The following is a 13,771-nucleotide window of genomic DNA, read 5'->3' on the forward strand; positions in this document are numbered from 1 at the left end:
CACACCTGTCCTCTGACAAAAACCCTGAAGAGCACCCAGCACTTATCACATCTGCATTATGTAGGCTGGCATTTGAAGTTCTCCAATTTGTGGCTCAACTTACCCTCCCACGTTTATCTCCCCATATGCTCTTATTTTCAATAAACTGCAATATTTGATAGTAGCCAACACATGCCACTTTTCACCACCTTTACTCACATCCCTCCCTCCATGTGAACTGCCATCCTCACTCTAGTCTCTGCCTAGTGAAAGGCTTGCCCAGCCTTCAAGGTCTTCCTCAAGTCACCTCCTTCATGAAACCTTCCAAGCAACATCCCGCCTCTGTCCATTATCACATTGGGCCTGCATTATAATCATCGCCTTACTGTCACCTCAAAAGCCATGGCTTTCATGCTTTATTTCTCTTTCAATGTCTAATAACAGACAGTCCTCTCGAATTGCTTTAAGAATCATTTTCAGATATCAAAAATAACGTGCCCAAATCCTACTTTATGGGAAGCCATTTTTTTAGAAAATATGATTTAAAAACACAGTAGAACTGAATGTTTCTTGGCTACGGACAAAACCTAAAACATCTGGGAAGTCCCATGAGTTACCCTGTAGGGCAAGTTGGAGGCCAGCTAGAGGAGGCAGGTGTGTGTGTGGAGGTGGGGGGCTGGGTTCCAGGCAGATCTGCACAGTGAGACCATCTGTAATTGATAGGACACTGACATTGACAAAGCATTCAGGAGTGGAGGCAGAAAACCTACCTTAACAGTGGGCTCCCAAACATATATGAGGGATTGCATCTGTCCACTCAGAACCACACATGTGCAAGTCAAAAATGTGTTTCAAGGTATCCCCAAACTATGTATCCCTTATACATAACTGGGGAGCGTCACCTCATTCAAAATGTTCCTAAACACAATATTCATACCACGCACCAGGCCTAATGCTGAGGATTTTTAAATAAAGGTGTGACTAAGACAGGGTCCAAATCCACATAAATAACTCAGTTGGGTGTAATGAGGGCTGTGGAGAGACAGAAAGAGCATGCAGAAGATTCTGGGAAGTAACTGGAGAGCCAGGAGGAGAACAGGCTCGTGTCATGAATCCCAACAGAGAAGGAAGTTTCAGTGAAGCAGCAGTGGCACAGCTTCAAATGACACTGCAGAGAACCAGTCTGGCATCTGGAGGCCCCTCTTCATATGGAGGGAACAGGTTCCGGAGACTGGCAGGCATGGAGGCCAGACTGAAGGGAGCTGAAGTTTGCCAAAACAGGAAAAGAAGGGGATAAGGACACCATTTTATGGGGATGCACAGTGAAGAAAACACTGAGCGTTTCTGGGTTTTTGGTTTTTTGTTGTTTTGTTTTGTTTTTCACGTCAGACGGGTAATGTGCTGATGTTGTAACAAGGTTTAAGAGTGGCACATGTCACACAACAGCGTGAACACTCAATCATCACACTTAAGAATTACAAAAGGATCGGGTTTCTGGGTTTTTTTAAGGATGGAAGAGACTTGACAAAGCCCTGGTATAGGAAGATGGGGCTTGCATAACCAACTAGGGAGAAGAGCCTTAGAAGGAGCAGGCCCCTTCTCTGAGATGAAGGAGAAAAGAAGCATGGGTGCAGTGGGGTGTGAAGACAGAGAGGAGGGAAGCACAGGGAGTTTCTGCAGACTGCCTTCAGGCTCTCCTGAGTGAACAGGGGTCCTGTGCTCAGGCCTGCAGGATGGGAAGCCCAGGGTGGAGAGGGGGAAGGTCTACAACAGCCACTGTGGGGAAAAAGGGAGAGCTATAGAAGACTCAAAGGACTGCCACGCAGAGACGAGTTCCCAAATGAGATTGGAAAACTGTGCTGGCATCTGTTAGAAGACAAGCTTTTCTCTAGCAACACTGGGGCAGGGGTAGCAGAGAATGTATACAGATTCACATCCAGCATTAGAGCTGGCCAATCTGGGTATGGCAGGAAAAGAGAAAATGGAAGCCACAGCAGGAAATATGTCCAGGACAGGACTGACCAGGGGATTCAAAATTCAACAGAAAAAGAAAGAAAGCCTAGAAGAAGTTGACAAGGGGAAAATGTGTAAGCAGAGAGGCTGACATATAAAAATCAACTGGAGAGAGGACAGGAGGCTCCAATCAAAGAGGGAGTTATGAGTTTAAGATTTTGCAAAGTAGACAAGTTTCAGGTGATGACAAGGTCTAGGGTTTAGCCTCATCTGTGGGCTGCTATAAAGAATAGCAGTCAGGGTCATGAGGTCAAGGCAGCAGTGTGAGGGATGGGAGATAGTATGGTATAGAGCAGTGCTCCCTAACACAACTTCTGTAGTGATAGAAATATTCTGTCTATGGGGTCCCACAGCAGTCACCAGCCACATGTGGCGATGGACCACTTAAAATGTCCCAAGTATGACTGATGAAGTGAGTTTTTATTTACTTAGAGTTCATTTAAATTTAAATAAGCACATGACTAGAAGCTGCCATACTACATAATGAAGATGTAGAACAATGGTTTTCAACTTTGTTCAACAGAATTACCTGGAGAGACTTAAAACATACAGCTTCCTGGGTCCCACTCCCCAGAGACTGATTTAATTAGTTGGGCATGGTCCTAGGCATCAGTATATTTTAAATATCTTTTTCTAATTTAGTTTGTTTTTGAGAGAGAAAGCATACACATGAGCAGGGGAGAGGGGCAGAGGGAGGAAGAGAGAGACAGAGAGAGAAATTTTAATCAGGCTCCATGCTCAGCACAGAGCTCAATATGGGGCTTGATCCCACACCCCTGGGATTATGAGCCGAGCCAAAAATCAAGAGTCAGATGCTCAACCAACTGAGCCACCCAGGCACCCCAGTGTCAGTATATTTTAAACTTGACCAGGTGCAGTCAAGTTTGAGAACCACTGGTAGAGGGGTTAAGAACACAGATTCTAGAGTCAGATGACATGAGTTCAAAACCAAATCTGCTGATTTTGACTTCTGTGACTTTGAGCAAGTAACTTCATCTGTAAAATGGGGATAATGACCTATCTACCTCATAGGGCTAGTCTGAAGATTACATGACATACATAAAAGTGGTTGATAACAGTGCCTGGCACATCTTAGTTCCTTAAATGTTAGTCATTATTATTCCAAACAGATGTTGGAGGCTGACAGCTCAAGGAGAAAACAGTGGTTGGGAGTCGCCAAAGGCCTAAATCTATGTTGAGGAGGTACCTGGAAGTCAGAAAATGACAGGGTAGAGGGTAAGAAGAAAGTAAGAGAGAACAATAAATAAAGGGAAGAGAAACAACCTGGAAGAAGCAGTAATAAATAAGGCAAGAAAATGCAGACCCTACTCTGTGGCAAAATGGGAAACTACACATGAGGAGAAAGAACATGGGAACCCATGTATCAGGAGAAGGCCAAATTTTAGTTAGGGAAGAACGTGGAAAAAATGTTTAGTTCAATTTGACAGAATCCTACCTCCTCACCCAAAATGTTAACATAAGTTAATTATCAGTCAAGTAATGATTTTCATATTTCCCCCCCTGCCATACAGTTCACCATTTATGAAAACATCCAGGAAGGACTTCCGATGGTGAAAATACCATTTTCTAATTGGGACTCCACAGAAAGAGCCACCTCTGCACAACTTAAGAGTAAATACTTTATGATTCATACTTGATCCAGTTCAAACCCAGCTTCATCAGGGTTCACGTCTTTGCAAACCACATGCCCAGACTCTATGTGCAAACCTGTTTTATTTGTCCTTTTAACTAAGTCTTTTTAAGTCTTAGGGAACACTCGTGCCACTAATAAACACAGTATTATTACCTTCGGGTAAGAAAAATGAGTATTATGTGTGACTAAGGTTAAAAGTATTTTTAAAATTTTAAGAACAGGGGCGCCTGGGTGGCGCAGTCGGTTAAGCGTCCGACTTCAGCCAGGTCACGATCTCGCGGTCCATGGGTTCGAGCCCCGCGTCAGGCTCTGGGCTGATGGCTCAGAGCCTGGAGCCTGTTTCCGATTCTGTGTCTCCCTCTCTCTCTGCCCCTCCCCTGTTCATGCTCTGTCTCTCTCTGTCCCAAAAATAAATAAACGTTGAAAAAAAAAAATTAAAAAAAAAATTTTAAGAACAGGTGGATGTGGAAGGGAAAAGTAACCACCAGTAAATGTCTTAGGTTGCCATTTTTTTTTCTATTTCTCTAGAATTTCACATAATTTAATGAACACAGATTTTTACTCAAATTTCAATGTCACCACCAGATTATTTCTTCAGCTTGCAAATGAAAATTAGTAATAAAGTATTCAGTTATTGGTAACTAGGTAGACAAGTTACTAGAAGCTCAACAGCTATTTCAAAGATAGTTTCTATGCAACTCAAGTGGCTGAAGTTAAGCAATACAGTGCATGCAGATTAAGTGTTTCAAATGGATCCATTATATTTATATTTTTACCAAACAAACAAAAAAAAACTAAGTCTGAAATTTCTTTATGGACTAGTTATTTGCCATGAGAAAGATAAACACCTACAACCTCTTTCCTATAAGCATGTGTCACACTTCAAAGTGACATTTCACATGGTTTGGGTTTGCTAAGTGGGTTTATATATCAGCACAAGTGCAGTTTCACTGCTGAAACACAATTTCCAATACAATGAAGTTCATTTCTAGTTCCTTATCAGGAGCCAGTTTGAGAGCACTGACAATGTAAAAATAAAAACACTCTTCCGAACCCAGTCCTAACACAACTACAAGCTCTGCAGGAACTACCTTTTACAAAAGACTACCAGGCATGCAGAATTCCACTCCTTCAGCTGTTCCTCCCATAACTGCCCACGAGAGATGCTTGTCTCAGAGCTATATTGAGATCTGGTAGCTGGAAACAAAAGCATAACCAATGCACATTCTATTTGTTTTGATTCCTTCAGCAAGCAATCCTTACTTTTCTTTTAAGTTAGAGCTCCATTAAATCCCAGGGACCTAAATACCACCATCAACCAGTCTAAGTCAAGTTTATTGTGGTCAGGGAGTTGATGATGTTTTGGCCTCTTCCATCTCATGGTGGAACCAATAAATCTGTGGACCCACCCTATGGTTATTTTGCAGTTTCTCAACGCATTACTGGAGTAAACATATGTAACTACTGGGAGAATTCCCACAATGGCTTCCTGACTATGGAAGATGGGCAATTATGGTAAGAATGACCAAGTGAAACATCCTGAACTTCCCTCCTTACCAGCACAGTAAACCAATAGAAATGCCACATCTGTGGGAAAACTATAGACATTAACACTGATGAAGAAGCATAAGGCAAGCTGATACCCTGCAAACCAAACCACCCCCAACAAAGTGGGATATGTGGCACTCCTGGCTGCCCAAGAACAAAGGAAAGGACAGAAAACAAAGGGTTAAACTGATAGAGTCTCCTTCAGTTTACAAATATCTTAGTAATATTACAAGAAAAAGGAGATCTTATGGATAGCCTAATCTCCAGGAACTCCCTACTGTCTTAATGAAAATGCTTTGGTAGAGGGAAAAACAACCTGAGTTTTGTTTTTTGTTTTTTTTTTACAATAGCTAGGCCTTCAGTAATCTGTGTCTTCTTTAGCATATGGAAATCTCTTTAAGAAACTCCCTCTTGACTTTTATCTCCCCCAACTCCACAGCATATAAGCAGACACTCTTCACAACCTCAGTGCAGCTCTTGCTGCCCAGGGGTTCCGTCCCCATGCTTTGACAAGATCACCTTTTTGCATCAAAGACATTTTCAAGAATTCTTTCTTAGCCGTCGGCTCCGAACCCCCACCACCACTCCAAAACCCCATCATACCACCACCAAAAGCTTGACATTTTAAGAACAGATAATTCCTATCACATTCCTGTTTAATTCACCTTTTTTTGTCTGGGCAGAAAGCAGGTAGATCTTGGAAAATGGCCAGGGATTATCCTAAATCCATTCAGGCAGCTGCTCCGATGTGGCTGATTTACCAAATTAAGTACTTTTCTGGAGCACATCTAGTGCCTGATACCTGATATGAAGCTACTAATCTGGAAAATGCTTTATCAATATGTAAAAAACACATGAAGCCATTTGCTTTTATTTTGCAAGGTCAAGAACTGTAACAACTCTCCTCTCAGCTATAATCTCATCTACAGAGCTGTTGCTTGTCTTCACATCCCGCAGACCATCACACTGGGCCCCTGCATTGATTACACCATGCTGCCAGGACCTGATAAGCAGGAAGTAACAAATCCTTCAGATGTCTTAGTAAAATGCATTCAAGCTTGATGATGAAAAACAAAACCATGAAGATTCAAAGACTGCAACCTTAGTAAAGTGTCTGGGAATCCAGTGGTCTGGAACGTGTTGGAATATCCCCTCCAAGGTGAAATGCAAGTTGCTGAACCCTGAACTGCTTCCCACTTAAAAAAGAGGCACATGATTCATGGGCCTTTTTTGCATTTTAAAGACAATGCATACCACATTTAACAATCTGCTCACTCCTTTACTATGTAACCTATAAGACCATCAGTATTGAGTAGGGCCCAGAGCAAGAGATGGTTATGCAGCATGTCTGGTCTGCAGCACAAACCACTATGCACTTGGGTCTTACCATGCAGCAGATCCAATTCACTGAATCCAGTAGGATCCAGAGAACTGAAGCACAAAACTCTCAGGTTCTGGAACGAAGCCAAGTCCTCTTCTGCAGATAACAGTCCTTTTAAGAAATGACTCCTGGATTGCCACTAGGTCTTGTCAGGGCCTGATTAAAGGTTATTAAGTAACCATGTGACCTGAGCTGCCGTGGCAATCTAAATGTTATCTGACCCCCCAGGTCATAAGGTTGGGCATGTACAGAAGCAATCCATCACCAAAAGACAACGGTATGAAAGTGATCAGATTCAAGCATGACTACAAGGCACAAGAAGTTGCATGGGCAGATGGCTCAGATAGGTCTAATATCTACTCCTACTGTACTACCACACCTAGAGCCTCACAAAGAGCTCCTTATGACCAGCTGACTGAGAAGGAAAGTTGGGCCTGGGTTAGAGACAGTTTGCATGGTATCCACGCACCAAGCAAAAGTGGACTCCTACAGCCTTACATCCCCAACAGTGTCCCTAGAATATACTTCATGAAGAGAAATCATCCCAGCAAATAGAACTATGACCAGTACATGTGCCTGTCCACTCCATCGATACTGAGAAATGGCCAGGATCACAGATCTACACTGAGTCATGTGCAAAGGCTAATGGTTAATCCGGACATTTAAGGACTTGGTGAAAAAACTGCATTCAGAAGAAAGGGTGTAAGAAGACCTAGGGAAGGTGCAAATGGATAGACCTTTCAGAATGAGCACAGTGTATGAAAAATATTTTTGTTCCATGTGAATGTATACCAAAGGCCTTCCAACGCAGAAGGGCCTCTTAATAACCAGGTGAACAAAATTACCAATCTGTGGATGTCAACCCCTTTCGTCAGCCACCCCCATGCTTCCTCAGTAGACTTCAAGTAGAAGTGACCACAGTGACAGCAACAGAGCATATGTATGGATTCAACAACATGGACTTCTCACAAAGGCTAACGTGGCTCTTGTCAATAATGAGTACCTAATATGCCAACAGTGAAACCAGTCCTCAGTGCCCAAGATGGCAACATTCCCCTGGAGGATCAGACAACCACTCGGTGGCAGAGGGATTACACTGGATCCTTTCCATCAAGGAGGAGGCAATGATTTGTCCTCACTGTATATATCCCAGTTACACAAATGTACGTGCATGCGGATACACACACACATCCCCATGTATTTATTTTTCTTCACTTTTCCTTTCTTCATCCTTTTCAAGAAGAATTGATCATGGTGGTTAACTTTACAGTTTAGTTTCTAGGTTACAGATTATTCCTCTGGAATTGTGAATATACTAGAGAAGATCATTTCACCCAGAGGCCAATAACTAACTGTTACCCAGCAATTAAGTTCTTATTCAGAGATCCTGCTGTCCATAGTTAATGGATTGCAATCACATGGGGGGGGGGAAAAACAAGTCACCCACCTGAATTGCAAAATTTTTAAAGACTGATAATACCAAGTGTTGGCAAGTATGTGGAACAATTGGAATTCTCATATATTGCTAACTGGAGAGTAAACTGGTATATCCACTTTGGACAACTGTTTGGCATTATCTTCTAAAGTTAAACACACATGTACCCTATGATGCAGGAATTCTACTTCTAGCTGTACATGTAAGAGAAATGAGTGCATATGTCCACAAAAAGACTCAGCATTCTTTAAGAATGCTCAGAATAACTTATAATAGCTAAACCTGGTCCATCACCAGTAGAATGGATAAATTGTACTATATTTATACAAAAGAACATCACACCGAAACGGAAAGGGTGGGGGGGTGGAGAACTTCTGCTATGAGCAATAACATGAAAGAATTCCAAAGCATTATGCTAAGCAAAAGAAGTCAGAGAGAAAAGAATACATGTTGTACTATTCCATTTATACAATGTCATAAACAGGTGAAATTCATGTACAGTGCTAAAGGTCAAAGTAGTGGTCTCCCTCCAGGTGGGTGAATTGAGTGGGAAGGGAGGTAATGTTTGAAAAGAGACACAAAGGAGCCTCCTGGGGTACCAAAAATATTCTGTATCTTGTTCTGGATGGTATTTACATAATTGTATCTACATGCAAAAAATCATCCAGTTGTATATTTAACAACTGTGTATTTTACTGTAGGTTATATATCAATAAAATTGTTTTTAAGAGATTTATTAATATGTATGGATTAGTTAGGAGATTATCTAGAGGAGTTTTTGTGGGGGCTTTTCCAGTTCTCTAATGATCAGTGATCCAACAAAGGTATAAAACAAAAACAAAACAGATAATTCATCAAATTTTCAATTGAGAGCTTGCTTAGAGAAACTTCCATCTTCCTCCATAGCCAGACGTACCCAATCATCTAATACAGCCAATTTCAATCACTCTCTATGCTAATATTCATATGGCTGGAATAACTTAAGTGTTTAATTTGAACCAACTTATTTCTTGCTTCAGTTTCAAGGATAAGTAGGAAAAATGTCCCTGAAAGCCTTGATGAGCTAATTTTAAATGTAAGTCCTATATCATATACTACTTTAAAGTTACCCTAAATGATTATGATACAGCATCTTCACTTTCCATCTTAACATACCATGTTTCAAATCTCAAAATATCCATTTGAACTCTAGAATTACTTAAATGCACATTAAAAAAATAAAGCACTTTTATCCAGACTAGGGAGCCAATAGAAATCCAATACATTTGTAAAAGTGATTATCAGAGAAAATAAGAGCATCTGATTCTTAAAATATTTTATTATGTTGACATTTTTTTCTCCTTTCTTGACAAGCCAGGCTATCAAGGTAAACTAATTTAAATTCTTGGGCTTGTTGGTAATAACAAACCAAATGGATGAGCTTACCATTAGACTAAGGATCCTGTTTTAGATTTATAAAACAAACAGACCATTAATTTTAAAAGTCAACCAAAACATTGACCTCAGTTTGCCAAGGTTAATGTCAACATTGCTCAAAATTAAACCTTAGGGGACAACAGATAAGTCTTCAACACTCAACTAAAGTTCCCTAAAGTAATCATTAACAATGGTCTTTACCCCACTCTTCCAAACATTACCCTCCTTAAGACAATTCGTCATTTCTAAAATAATAAATGTGGTAAAATGATACCAACTCTGAGGGCTCATCCCAAATCTCGTCTGATGGCTCAGGAGGTTTTCAGAGCCATCTGATGGCTTAGGAGGTTACCTTTAGGAGGTAGATGCCTTTATCTGTATCTTTATTCAATTATTCTTATAGTCTAAGATTTCAAATATTAAGTTTACAGTTTAAAATTAAACTGTTATATAATACCACTGCATGCACATTTCAGCCGTTTCTATTAAAATTGCATGTTAGTGTTTTCCCCTACTTCAATTAGACATTTGCTTCACAACCTAAGTAGTTTCAGTGGTATGTGCCTGTAAATTTTCAGAGTGTAACTCTCATAAAGTATTCAATAATGAAATTTACTTTTAAAAAAGAACAGCATGGACTCCAGGAGAGGTAATAATGAACTTGTGCCAATATTTTTATGCACATTTATTCTATGTAGAACATTTACAACATTTACATTACATTTACAATGTTTCACTTCCAGTTTTATTGTATTGATCTGGAATTGCTGCTAATACTGTTTCATTTTTTACCAATAATATTGACATTATTGCCAAATTCCTACTTGATATACGCCATGATATAAGCACATTCTTATTAAAGGTAAGGCAAATAACCTGAGAAACTCAAAGCAGGGACAGGGCGGGGGGTACTTTTTTCACAAGTATTGTTCCCAAAAGGAAATCATACTATAGGTATGCAGCTTTTTTCCCTAAATTAGGATGTCTGATAAAATGTACCTGATTTCTTAAGAAGTCTTTCTCTCTAAATCCTGACTCTGAAGAAATATCTAAACATTCTCTCACCAGACTTTCAGCACTTTTTTGTACTAATTACTGCAGCAAATAAAGGTGTATTATTTCCCAATTCATAATTCCCATCTGTATGTAAGGTTAGAGTCTCTAAGTCTATTTTCACTTCTTAAATTGAACATAAACTGTAAAATAAATATGCAATATGTATATTAGGTCTAAATATAATTTAATACATACATCCTTATATACATAGAACTTTTAGTACCTAATGTGAGCATATAGTACTACATGCTAAAGTAAAATAAATCTGAGCTAAAGAATTAAGGTAAATATCCAGAAAAACAAAAGATACCTATTTCCCATTTGTGAAGAACCTTGTCTGTCTTCCAGATAAAAACAGAGGATCTTAATAGACCTGAATTGTGCAAAAGATTCATAAATTTTATGTTTCACTTTGGGCCTAAACATTATCTTCTTCAAATACTGTAGAACATTCCTCAAATACTGCAGAAAAAAATTTTATGTAAATGTTTTAATAAAGTATCTCTGACTTAATATCAATTTACCTAGATATTAAAGACTGACTTTTTAAAAAAAATTTTAATGCTTATTTATTTTTGAGAGAGAGAGGCAGAGAGAGGGAGACAGAGAATCTGAAACAGGCTCTAGGCCCTGATCTGTCAGCACAGAGCCTGATGTGGGGCTCGAACTCAGGAGCTGGGAGATCATGACGTGAGCCGAAGTCGGATGCTTAACTGACTGAGCTACCCAGCCGCCCCAAGACTGAATTTTTTAAATAAACGTTTTTAAATAGATTTCAGTTTACAGAAAACTTGCAGAGATAAGAGTTCCCAAATCTGGCACCCAGTTTCCTCTACTGCTAACATCTGACATTTACTGTGGTATGTTAGTTACAACTGAAGAGTCAACACTGGCACATTACTGTGAACAAACTTCCATATTTTATTAGGATTTCACGAATTCTTTCCTAATGTCCATGACCTTATGCAGAATACCACATTGCATTTAGTCACTGCATTTCCTTAGCCACCTCTGGTCTCTGACAGTTTCTCAGACTTTTCTTAAGTTTGATGACCTTGACAGTTTTGAGAAGTACTGAGTTTAGGAATGTCCCTCAATCAGGATTTGTCTTAGGTTTTTCTCCTAAGGTTTAATTGTGACATTATTTCCAAATGTTTAACTTAATAATTTCTTTTAAAGTTTTGTTTATTTAGGTGATCTCTACACCCCACATGAGGCTTGAGTTCACAACCCCAAGATCAAGAGTCACATGCTCTTCTGACTGAGCAAGCCAGGTGCTCCTTAATAATTTCTGATAGGGCAAAGTACATGGCAAAAATTTGGGCCTTTATCTCCTCATTTATTCAATAACCAAAAAAAAAAAAAAAAAGCATTATTATGGGAAGAAGCAAACTATAAGTTCAAAGTCTGGACTGCAGATAGAGAGTCTAACTAAGAGGAAACTAAAGTCGACAATGACTGGGAAACAAATCACAGGGCCCTGGGAAAGACTAAAGAGTCAAGAAAGCATTTCAGGAAAACTAGGAGAACAATAATTGGTCATCTATTCTGTCCCAGCCACCACTCTGAAGCTAGAGCTCCACTCCAGAAACCATATTGACCATGGCCACTTGCCACGTCCTACCTTTGCTGCACTCTCTTCTTTATTCCAGTTTTATTCACTGTAGTATATTTGCCATTTTTTTGTAATTTGTCTCTCCTCATTTTTAGAAAAAGAAAACAAAGTCACCACTCAGGTCTCAGCAGGAAATGTACCAACCTGAGTTACCAATGTAACTGAGTAAGACAGTGTAATCAAGGAGCCATCTGTGGAGGTGTGGTCAGAGAAACCAATGTGGCATGGCACAGTACCCTGGAGTTGGCAACAATGGGGTGCAGTTGAGAGAGCAAGGGGAGGAAGGCATTGTCAGACCCCACAGAGAACAGTGAATGGGAAAGGGCCACCCGACAGGAGATTGGGGGAATGGACATTCCACTCCTCTCCCTCCTGCCCTCCAACCCCACTGGTCCCTTCTAATAGCCAGGGTTTAAAGAAAAAAAAAAGTGATGTATTCCACAAAGGTGAATGTCCCAGACCACCATGGCTGGGTAGATTAGGAGGGAGAATAAAAGGTCTAGAGGAGCAAATGAAATACATGCAGTTCAGGAAAGGAAGCAAGACAACTTCACACCTTTCGCATGGCTATCTGCATTTTGATGTTTGTCTGTCTTATCCCCTTACTGTACTGGGATCTCCTCAGAAGCAGGGATAGTGGTTTACAGAAAGAGTCACAGATCCTGTGCACAAACCTCCTAGTAGGCGCTCAAGGTCTATCTAAAAGAAGAGGTGGAATGGGCCTATCTCAGCTACTGGTCGGGATAGAGCCTGGATCCATCATGGTATGACTCTGCTGCAGAGAAAACATGGCGTGCCTTTGAGCCTGACCCTGACAGCACTAGAAACAGAGGCAGGTGAGGCTAGCCCCCCCATGCTAAAGTGAGGGCCCATCAGCCAGTACTTGCTCCGCAAGTAGAGAGAAGCTCCAAGATCTCCTTCAACACCCACATTGATCACTCAGTTCAGCCTAACACCCTCATGTCAATAGAGGACAGAGTTTGTTCATGTGATCATTAGGCAAGAGTCTAGGTTCTAACAAGTAAGAATCTAACCCCTGGGATCATCCTGACCAATACTTCATAAGCTCCAGAGCTCGACCTTGAATCTACTCTTGATAGATTCAGAACAAAATAAAACTTCATTTACATTTCTCTGAATTTCTTCAAATAATTTATCTTGTTTAAGACACTGTAAAACCTCTGGTCTCTGAGACCTTCCCTGAGGCACTAGTAGGTCCACGTTTATACAAACACCTTATCTTCTCTTCTCCTCCCTTATCACCTACCACTTGTGTACATCTCTAAAGGTCCTCAGCGCCGTGCAGCCCTGCCCTCCCTTCCTCTCTGGCCTTCCTGCTCTTGCCCTCTTTCTCTATGGAATTTACCATTCCACACTCCACACCTGGCAGGGTTGCATTACCAGCTCCTTCTAGGACAGAGCTGCCTCCTCATTTCTTCTAACTTCCTCCCCAATCAGCACCACACTGGGCAACACAGTTAAGTACCTAACAAATTCATGCACTGGATGTGCTGTGTACAGATGCCTTCACATTTTATAAAAGCACTACCCCTCTTTTCAGAGATACAATGAAAATAGGAAAGGCTAAAAGGACCACAAGAATGACATTTACACTTCATCGTGATTGTGCTGTCAATGAAGTCCCAAGTACCTGTTTTTACAAACCATGAACTG

The 13,771-nt window shown here is 40.5% G+C and overlaps 1 protein-coding gene and 1 non-coding gene across 6 annotated transcripts in view; both read right to left on the reverse strand.

Annotated features, from left to right (window-relative positions):
* Positions 1–13,771, reverse strand: part of EPB41L4A (erythrocyte membrane protein band 4.1 like 4A) — a 256,036-nt gene that overhangs the window by 189,969 nt on the left and 52,296 nt on the right. The gene's annotated exons all lie outside the window — the stretch shown is intronic.
* On the reverse strand, positions 1,363–1,466 carry LOC123582162. Its single transcript, XR_006704254.1, has one exon. It is a non-coding gene; the product is annotated as a small nucleolar RNA U13 (small nucleolar RNA).

The sequence above is a fragment of the Leopardus geoffroyi genome, chromosome A1 (genome assembly GCF_018350155.1).
Source record: "Leopardus geoffroyi isolate Oge1 chromosome A1, O.geoffroyi_Oge1_pat1.0, whole genome shotgun sequence".
Lineage (NCBI taxonomy): Eukaryota > Metazoa > Chordata > Mammalia > Carnivora > Felidae > Leopardus > Leopardus geoffroyi.